Source organism: Capricornis sumatraensis, chromosome X (genome assembly GCF_032405125.1).
Source record: "Capricornis sumatraensis isolate serow.1 chromosome X, serow.2, whole genome shotgun sequence".
In the NCBI taxonomy this organism is placed as follows: Eukaryota; Metazoa; Chordata; class Mammalia; order Artiodactyla; family Bovidae; genus Capricornis; species Capricornis sumatraensis.
In genome coordinates, this window is record NC_091092.1 from 126,656,527 (window position 1) to 126,667,147 (window position 10,621).

At 42.0% G+C, this 10,621-nt stretch overlaps 1 pseudogene; it reads left to right on the plus strand.

Moving 5' to 3' along the window:
- The first annotated feature begins 7,460 nt into the window (after positions 1 to 7,460).
- LOC138071947 (ARL14 effector protein-like pseudogene) lies at positions 7,461 to 7,958 on the plus strand (annotated as a pseudogene).
- Positions 7,959 to 10,621: the final 2,663 nt, after the last annotated feature.

The window sequence follows — 10,621 nt, forward strand, 5'->3', positions numbered from 1 at the left end:
GAGTCACCTGGGGAGACCTGCCTGGTGGTCCAATGGTTGGGACTCTCCGCTTCCAGTGCAGACAGGGGTAGGGGAGTGACCAGGGTTTGCTCCCTGATCTGGGGACTAGTATCCCACACACTGCTCAGTGTGGTCAAAGAAAATAGAATTACCTGGGGAACTTTAAGAAATTCACATCCCCCCACTTAAAAAAGGAAGAATGCTCAGCTTCTCACCCAGAAATGTTGATTCTGTTTGTTTGTCAGCAGGGCCCAGATTTTTTTTTTTCCTCAAGGTCTCCAAGTGATTCTAATGGGCTTCCAGAGATGGGAAATATTTCCTTCTGAGTGTCACTGCAACGAAACTGGTGGTTCTCTCTGAATGGTTGTCTCTTGCAGTGGGGTAACAAGGAGGATCCTGAGTAGTTTCTGGAGGAGTCTGTCTGGTTTAGTCAAGAAAAGCTCAAAACAGTGGCTGAACTGGTTTTTATCTGGTACATTTTCTCTCCTACCTATAGTCTTAGAACATTCCAATCTATTTTAAGCCTTCCTGTGGTTTCCAAAGCACAATACTTTTGAACTGAAGACTTACCATTTCAAATCTCATGGGCTAGGATTCAATCTAGAGCAGAACTAAGCAGAACTTAAGTATCCCAATTAGTAATTGGATTGAAAAAAGACCCAGGAAAGTGCAATTCATAAAAGAGTGAAATTGTGTTTTATGCGGTTGTTGTTGCTATCACCTGTGGTTTCAACTGCAGGAAAAATAGGAAAAAGCCATGAAACAATCATTGTATTGGGTGGGCCAAAAAGTTCATTCTGGTGTTTCCGTGACATGTCACAAGAAACCCAAATGAACTTCTTGGCCAATGCAATATTTGAACGTGGGTACATGTGAATTTGAGTTTCTGGCTCAGCCACTTGTTAGCTATGAGTCCTTGCCTTCTCTGAGCAGATGTTTCATGAAAGATGGAAGCATTAGCAGATCTCAGAAGGAAATTTTGTAGATTAAAGGAGGTTATGTTAGTGGTGCTTGGCAAGGAGTGAGTCCCAAGTAAATGGCAGTCACCCTGTTGTGCTATTTGGCTAAGGCTATGATGCTGCTGCATAGCAAACACCCCACCCCTAAATCTTAGTGGTTGACCAAGATACCATTGATGTTCATCCTCATGTGTCTGTGGGTCACTTATGGCAGCTCTGCTTAAGGCTGTGAATCAGACTGAGGTCTGTTCACATGTGTCTCATTTTGCAGTCGGCAGCTTCCTGGGGTATGCACTTATCATGGCAGATGACAGAAATACAAGAAGAACTTGGCAGAAATTTGCAATGCCCTTTAATATCTCAGCGCAGAACTCATTAATGATCACTTGTGCCCATTTTCCCTTAGCCCGAGCAAGTCATATGGTGAATTTCAAGGTCAGTGGGATGGAGAAGTATAATCTACCTAGTGAAACTATGGCACAATACAGAGAATAGAAGGAAAAATTATGAACAAATAATACATTCTTCCACACTTCCCTTCTGCAGGGTGTCAACAGAGGAGAAAAGAAGCGTGGGTAAGGAGGGAAGAAATAAATAGCTGGATCCCATAGGAACTCTACCTTGTGCCTCATTTGGAAGGGCTTGTCTGGCCTCCTTTGTAGAACTGGTCCAGCACTCTTTGCAGGCAGAGAAAAGCAGTTCCGTGGGCGTGGCAGCTTTCTGGATCCTCCCCCACTCCAGGTATTTGTGATGAGGGACACACTACTCAGAGACAGTCTAGAATTCACCAGAAGCCTTCTTAAATTCTGCTTGCTGGAACACATCTAATTTTATTTGGAAGATAAACGGAAGCAAGAGCTGGTGAAATTCAGCAAAACAGACTATACTATACACCAGTTGTCACAATCACCACATCTTTGTCTAAATTCAACGCCTTCTCTTTACCCTTTCAACAACTGTTTAATGTATGGGCGCTGTCTCTTATGATTTGCTCCAAATGACATCATCTCTTCTCCCGTATATAATAGAGTGAAATGGCTCAGTCGCATCTGACTCTTTGCGACCCCGTGAACTGTAGCCTACCAGGCTCCTGTGTCCATGGGATTCTCCAGGCAAGAGTACTGGAGTGGGTTGCCATTTCCGTCTCCGGGGGATCTTCCCAGCCCAGGGATGGAACCCAGGTCTCCCACATTGCAGGTGGACACTTTAACCTCTGAGCCACCAGGGAAGACCCCACTATATAATGGTGGTAGGCTAAGAGTCCTTCATTTGAATTCTAATATTTCATTTGTATTTCAAATCTAGGTGAATAGGCAGCCCCACCTCTATTTAACCAGAGGGTTCTGGCCAAATATGTAGTGTGGTTGTAGACACTTACCAGATACACCCTCATATATTCACTAATTTCAGGAGGAGTTGAGTGAATTAATCAAAGGTGTTTAACTGTCATAACTGAGGGTCACTCCGAACGTATCTCCAGATTTCAAACTGTATGAAAGTCATCTCCCTAAAGGTCGTTTTTGAAGATATTTAGCAATAGCTGTGCGAGCAGAGGATGGCAGGCAGAGCTGGGCTCTGTTACAATCTCAGAAGAGTTACACAACCACCCTTCTCCAGGTGTGGTCCCTGGACCATCAACATCAGAATCACCAGGGCTGTTTGTTAAAAAGGCAGAGTCACAGGGAACCCCCCAGACTTAATGAGTTGGAATTTCTGGGTGTAGGACCCAAGAATCTCCACTTCTGTATACATCAAGGCTTTTGTATGACCTCAAATTTAGACAAAGTTCCCATACATCTTTGATTCCCAGTATCAGTTATGGAAAATGCGAAGTTTTTCTAATGCCAAATGAATCATTCTCACTGTTAAACAAAAAGGACCTCTTTCATTATTACTATTACTGAAGGATTTTTTAAAAGACTAAATTTGTTGAAACTTTCAGCCAGGGTACTATTGGAATAAGATTTATTTTGCCCCGTTCGCTCTTTTTTTAACATAATTTGAACATTTGAAACTCTTTTCATGAAGACTATTTCAGTAATAAACATTTTCCTCCCATTTTCTCAGATACCAATGGCCTACAAAAGTTGTATAAAGATTTTTAGATGAAAGATGAAAGTTAAGAGACACAATTATTGGGAAGGACAGGAGATTTTATTTGTGTGTTACATGTAACACATATTCCCCCTAATGAATAGATGATCAACTGCGTTTTTATGGTGTTTTAGGTAAAAGGACTGTCTTCGGTGAAAGTAGTGTAACCACCTAAATAAGGATTATCTTTCATCTTCCACTGAGTAAGTATATTTTAATGTTTTTAATCTATGCGCGTGGGATAATAAAAAGCATCAACTGCTTCAATAAGTGAATTAAACAAAAAGACAGTTTTGAGAGCTGAGAGAAGTATAAAAATCATCAACCAAGAACCAGTCTAATGGACTCCTCCCTCCCTTTTCTACCTTCTTTCACCTCCTATTATTACATGTAAGTTGAAAGGGCTTCATCTTAATGGCTTCCTGCTTCCAACTGTGTGGAAAGTGAGTTGGAATCATTTGGAGTATTCTGAAACCTTACTGTAATCATGAACACAGAGATGCAAAGAGATGTTGAAACATCTGTTTTCCAGATTAAGAATATCACCCAGATAGTTGGGGAACAAAGTTTTCCATTATCTCGCCTTAAATCCAATTAGCAAATACATGTCATTCTAAAAGATTCTGGTAACCATTGCTCAGAGGGAGAACAATCCAGAAAAGAAACACAAAAAGGATATTTTCAGCACCATGAAATTTAAGGACAAAGAGAACTATGGTAAGAAAGATAATGATAACGCTCATGCATGTAAGACTTTTATGTGGTTGGGCTCAGAGTTTTTTCACTTTATTTTATGACAAGTAAATAAATGGTTGAGTGACAAGAAGAAAATAAGGTTACCTTCAAGGTGATTTCAACAGAAAAAGTATTTCCCTGTGAAAATACCAAGATGTTTCCTGACCAACAGGATTGGAATGTCAAGGGTTCAAATGCATTCACCGAGCATTTATTTCTATTTTGAATTTCCCTAAACTGTTTGCCTCAACATATCCTCCCAACATTTTTGAGAGAGGTCAAGGGTTTAAGAGGCCCTGGGGTTTAAGCTCACAATTCTGGTTCACAAACATATCTCATGTCAAAGTGTGAGTGTGCTATAGAAAGTGAAGTCGCTCAGTCGTGTCCGACTCTTTGCGACCCCGTGGACTGTAGCCCACCAGGCTCCTCCGTCCATGGGATTCTCTAGGCAAGAGTACTGGAGTGGGTTGCCATTCCCTTCTCCAGAAGATCTTCCCCCACCAGGGACCGAACTGTTGTCTCCTGCATTGCAGGCAGACGCTTTAACTCCTGAGCCACCAGGGAAGCCCAATATTTCTTTGAGCTCCTTTTTTGGGTGGGAGGCGCGGGAGGCACGAATACTGGAGTGGGCTGCCATTCCCTTCTCCAGGAGATCTTCCCGACCCAGGGATTGAACCCGGGTCTCCCGCATTGTAGGCAGACCCTTTACCGTCTGAGCCACCAGGGAAGTCTTGAGTGTGCTATAGCTGAGCATAACATGGTCACATCTGTTCAGCTGCCTGGTGATTTTACTTGCAGTATCCAGTAAATGGTGCTATTACAGTGCTCCTGCAGTCAAAGGTCTCATTGTAACCTGATTCTATTTTCTATAATTGAGAATCAGTTTTGTGTTTGGTTCACAGGTGCTGATGCTACTGCTAAGTCACTTCAGTCCTGTCCGACTCTGTGTGACCCCATAGATGGCAGCCCACCAGGCTCCCCTGTCCCTGGGATTCTCCAGGCAAGAACACTGGAGTGGGTTGCCATTTCCTTCTCCAATGCATGAGAGTGAAAAGTGAAAGGGAAGTCGCTCATTCGTGTCCGACTCTTAGCGACCCCATGGGCTGCAGCCTGCCAGGCTCCTCCGTCCATGGGATTTTCCAGGCAAGAGTACCGGAGTTGGGTGCCATTGCCTTCTCTGTTGGTTCACAGCTATTCATAACTAAACTTTGAGTTTCTCCACCAGAGTCTTGATGCCTGTTTCTAAAACAAATACTGTGCCTTAAAATTGGCCAACATAGATATTTTGCTTAATTGAAGAGTGAAAGAGTTTTACCTCAATTTATTCATTTTTGTACATACCACTGCTTGAAGGACTCCGGACTTGTCTGTGCAATTGTAACTGAAATAAATAGGGCACAATACCTAGCATATATGATATACTCTTGATAAATATTTGCTGAATGAATGAAAAAAAATAGTGGCTTTAGACTGAATTATGGTGGCAAATTTGCACACGCAAACAGACACACACTCACTTCTTTTACCATTATGGGGATGACCCGGAATTCTTTGAGATGTCAAGGTTAGTTCTGGAGAAGGGAATGGCAACACACTCCAATAGTCTTGCCTGGAAAATGGACAGAGGAGCCTGGAGGGCTATAGTCCATGGGATTGCAAAGAGGTGGACACAACTGAGTGACTGAGCACCTCACGAAACTGGGTGGGGCGTGCAGAAAGAAGATATAAAGCTTAGTTCTAAATAGGGATGCCTCTATTGATGTTTGATGATTACGAACCCCACCCCCACCCCCCATAGGGTTCTCAGAATCTGAACTGGAGCACCTTTCTCTGTCCTTGCAGTGAGCTGCAGACACTTGATCTTCCAGTGGAGATTGCCAAACCTTTGCGGGCAGAAACCTGGTCTTATATCATCTTTGAAGTTCTCACTGCACCTAATTTAGGGCATACCCATAGAGAAGGTTCTATTATTATCCCCATTTTCACATGAGGAAACTGAGGTTAAGCAGCTGAAGTCATCTTAAGTTAAAGTCGGATAGTTAGTGGTGAAGACAGTGCTAGTGTTTGATCCCTGGCAGGGTGAGGCCTGAGGCTCCTCTGCCTAGGGTAATGTATCAGAAAGGTAGCTGCTACCCTCCCCCCACCCCCCAAAAAAGTAAGGTAAGGAGTCAACTATGAAATTACAACTCAGAGAATAAGAGTAATGAAAAAACTAAATGTTCCAGACCTGCCAAGACATTGGAGTAACTTAGATAGAAATTATGAAACTGTATTATCTGTCCTGGGTATTTACTCAACAAGATCCTGGCAAATAAATCCAATTCAAGAGAGAGATTCAGGGGAATCATTGGCTTTTCCCTCTCTGTATCGTTCAAATGCCAAGGAAGACCTAAAAGGGAACCTTTTGTGTGAAATAGGTAGTATGTATCAAACAGAGTGTGGCCAGTCCTCCGGAATTGCCTGAAACTCTCCAGTGAGAAGCAACGGGAATTTTTCTCTAGTATGCTGATCCTCTCACAGCTGATGCCCCATCCTCTGTCTCTCTTCCTTTTGGCCAGTTTGCTTCTTGAAGCTAGGCAGAACATCCTTAAAGAAACGGGCATCCTCTGGCTCTCTACTTTAAGTTATTAGTAGTTTGGGAAGCTTTGTGGAGTCTGTAGGACATGGGCCAATTAGGAGAGAAACAGAGGGATGGGGGGGGGAGTGGTGAGGGAAGAAACAGACACACAGAGACAGTGAGACATGGGGAGAGGTGAAATGACACTGAAAGTCCTTGAGAGTGTACTGACCTTAGAAAGCCTTTTCGAAACCAGTCACTAATTCAATATGATGAATTACCTTAAAGTAGCTTGTAGAGTGTTTCGTGAGAAGAATTGGAGGTCGCTTCAAAGGAAATAAATAAACCACAACTAATGTGCTGATGTTTTAAAGAGAAAAGGCAATTGCTAAAAATGACCATCCAATTTCCATTACTTACTACAGTCATTAGAAACAAGGAATATGTTTATTGATCTGAAGTGGTTCAAACAGTATTTTCTTTGTTCAAACCAATTTAGCTGGAGGAAAAGCCAAGAGTTTGCCTTGTGTGGGGGCGGTGGTGGGGGGGATTGTGGAGAGAAAGAGATTCTCTACATAAAAACTGTTGTTTTTCTATCCTCGGGCCACTCACCTAAGAAGAATAACTGGGTTTCTATTAAAGCGAAGCAATTTTTGCCCCTGATCACTATTGGTTTAGCTCTAGGCCCTTGAGACTCAAAGTAGGTTTGGCATTAGCAATATCAGTATAATCCGGGCATACATTAGACAGGTAGATTCTCTGGCCCCACCCCAGTCCTAACTGAATCATCATCTAGTTTTTAACAAGATGTTTCCTGATTCATACGCACATTAATGTTTGAGAAGTACCAGTCTAGACCAACATGAATGGTTATTTAAACAGTTGATAGAAAAAAGAGATGGTTAAATAAAGGAGGAAATACTATCTGATAAAAGCACTTTTGTCCAAAGATTTGTTGGTGTTGATAAACTTGCTCCTATCCACTTAACCCAGGTTTGAAGTAAAAACTTGATAGGCCCATTCTGAAATGACGTTTACCAGCTCCAGCGTCCTCATGGTTGACTGAGCTCCCACAAATGGTTGCTGCCTTTGTTTGTGTCCCCAGGTGAGCAGAAATGAGTGAACAAGCAGAAAAAAGCAGTTCCGTGCGAGAGAGACCTGCACGTCCAAGTTCTCCTGAGAAACCAAATGAGATGGAACTGAAGCAGATGAAACGGGTGGAGCAGCAGATGAAACGGGTGGAGCAGCAGATGAAACGGGTGGAGCAGCAGTTAAAACGGTTGTCATTTCAAAATTCCGGGTCTCAGGCAGCCAACTTTAACCCTAAATTAAGGCAGCTGATGAAGGAAGGGCAAATGGCAAGCAAGAATGAGTCTGTTCCTGTAAAACGCAAAGTCAACAAGTATGACCAAAAGGGCAGGCTCACCTTCAATCAGGCTGACCTGTGTGACTGCCTTGATAAAGACTGCCAGGGTTGCTTCTACCCGTGCCCCAAGTGTAACTCCACCAAGTGCGGGCCCACTTGCCGCTGCAACCGCCACTGGGTCTACCACACCATAGTCGATGAGAATGGGGAGGTCATCAGCAAGATGCCATTCGACCTCTCTGACTAGGAGCAGCCCTCCAGGCTGATGCATTTTCTCTGCTTTGCAGTTATACCAGCCTCTGTCTCCTGGGTGAATTTTAGGACTGGGGGAAAAAAAGTTTTACAAATATAGTTTAGACTAGTTAGTGTTCTCTGAAGCCATAGAACCCTGTGTAATGCACTGTCTTTCTCTAACCTTCCTGCTGTGATGACTCAGATTCCTCCCCTGGTAACCAGCAACTGAATTCCTACTCTGCTCTCGGGTTAAAAATCCCTTTCCTCTTTGCTGGTACCTTAGGAGATGGAGTTTTAGGTTTTTTAGAATTCTGTAGCTGAGAGCTTATCTTGACAAAGAACATATGTTTATAATAGTTACCGTTAGGATCTTACACATTATCAATTCTAAATCAGAATTCTATTTGGATTGACTTGCACTGCATATTCATAGTCTCATGCTTTTAGTGTTACTGTTTTAACAATATTAAAATGAAATTTGTTTTTAAAAAAAAAACATTTACTAGGCCCCATGGCCAACTGTCCCAACATATGAGCACAAAATGAGAGATTCAATTTAAGTGATATCCAAAATGCCAACTGGAAGCAGACTTCAAAGGACGAATTTTAATCTAATTGTTACCTAGAAATGATTTAAAAGCAGTTTTTTAGTGGCTAAGGTTACCAGCCACACAGAACTGGCCAACGTGGTATAAAATTCCTAAGGCCTAAGTTGCATTTGGTCTTAGAGGTATAGGATTTAAGGAAATTCAGCTAGAGTTTCTGCTGACCTCAGTGAAGATACCATCTCAGAAGACTGATGTGAAACATCTGGGCCAGGTTTGGCAGCTATTGTGCAAATCTGTTTCTAGGGAAAATCTCTATGAAACTGTTCACACCCACAGCGTCATCGGGAAAGTTTCTCTTCAGTCATCTTTGATACCAAGTTTTCTTCAAATGATCTATCTGTAAGGAGAAAATTGCTTTTTCCACTTTTCCACGTTTATGTCTCATGAACATTTAATTGCTCCTTCTGAAGCTTTGGATTCGGCACAAAGAGTTCAGTCTTTCCACTGAACACAGCTGTGCAGGCCCTGGCCGAGGCTGCAGAAATAATGGGCTAAAAATAGACAGAAGGCTCCTATCTCTATCCCACCAAATGGCTATGTATGTTTACCCACTAGAAAATATTCACCTGTAACCACTTTTGCCTCTGACTAACTCACCCAAAATCTCTGTGTGGCAAATTCATTAATAAAAAGCATTTAATTTTCCTTACTTTGATTTTTTTGTGTGTGAGAAAGTGCGTGTGTTTTAGACCCAAGAGAGAAAAAAAAAAAAAACATTTCCCCCCCTTCCCTGAAGCAAATCCATGTTTTGTTCTTGGGCAAACACCAATCACTTTCCATCAGAAATTCTTGATAGTGATATTAGGTTGGTGCAAAAGTTTTGCCTCATCCGCCATATTCACCTGACCTCTTGCCCACCACTTCTTCAAGCATCCTGACAACTTTTTGTGAGGGAAAGGCTTCCACAACCAGCAGGAGGCAGAAAATGCTTTCCAAGAATTTAATCAAATCCTGAAGCACGGATTTTTTTTTTAATTTTTATTTTTACTTTATTTTACTTTACAATACTGTATTGGTTTCGACATACATTGACATGAATCCACCACGGGTGTACACAGATTTTTAAAAAGTTATTCATTTATCTTTAAATGTTATTTTTTAATTGAAGGATAATTGCTTTACAGAATTTGTTTTCTGTCAAACCTCAACATGAATCAGGCATAAGTATACATATGTCCCCTCCCTCTTGAACCTCCCCCTCATCTCCGTCCCCATGCCACCCCTCTAGGTTGGTACAGGGACCCTGTTTGAGATCCCTGAGATATACAGCAAATTCCCTTTGGCTATCTGTTTTACATACGGTAATGCAAGTTTCCATGTTACTCTCGCCATACATCTCACCCTCTCCTGCCTTCTCCCCATGTCCATGAGTCTGTTCCTCCATTGCTGCCCTGCAAATAAATTCTTTGGTACCATCTGTCTAGATTCTGTATATATGCATTAGTAGACGATATTTATCTTTCTCTTTCTGACTTACTTCACTCTGTATAATAGGCTCTAGGTTCATCCACCTCATTGGAACTGACTCAAATGTGTTCCTTTTTATGGCTGAGTAATATTCCATTGTGTATATGTACCATGACTTCTTTATCCATTCATCTGGCAGTGGACATCACGGTTGCTTCTATGTCCTAGCTGTTGTAAACAGTGCTGCAGTGATCATTGGGGTACATGTGTCTTTCAGTTTCGGTTTCCTCAGGGTATAAGCCTAGCAGTGGGAATGCTGGGTTATATGGTGGTTTTATTCCTAGTTTTTTAAGGAATCTCCATACCGTCTTCCATAGTGACTGTATCAATTTACATTCCCACCAACAGTGCAAGTGTTGATCCACACCCTCTCCTGTTGGTAGACTTTTTGATGAGGGCCATTCTGACCAGTGTGAGGTGATACTTCATTGTAGTTTGGATTTGCATTTCTTTAATAATGAGCAATATTGAGCATCTTTTCATGTCTGTCTGAGCCATCTGTATGTCTTCTTGGAGAAATGTCTGTTTAGATCTTTTCCCCACTTTTTAATTGGGTTGTTTTTCCGGAATTGAGTTGTATGAGCTGCTTCTATATTTTGGA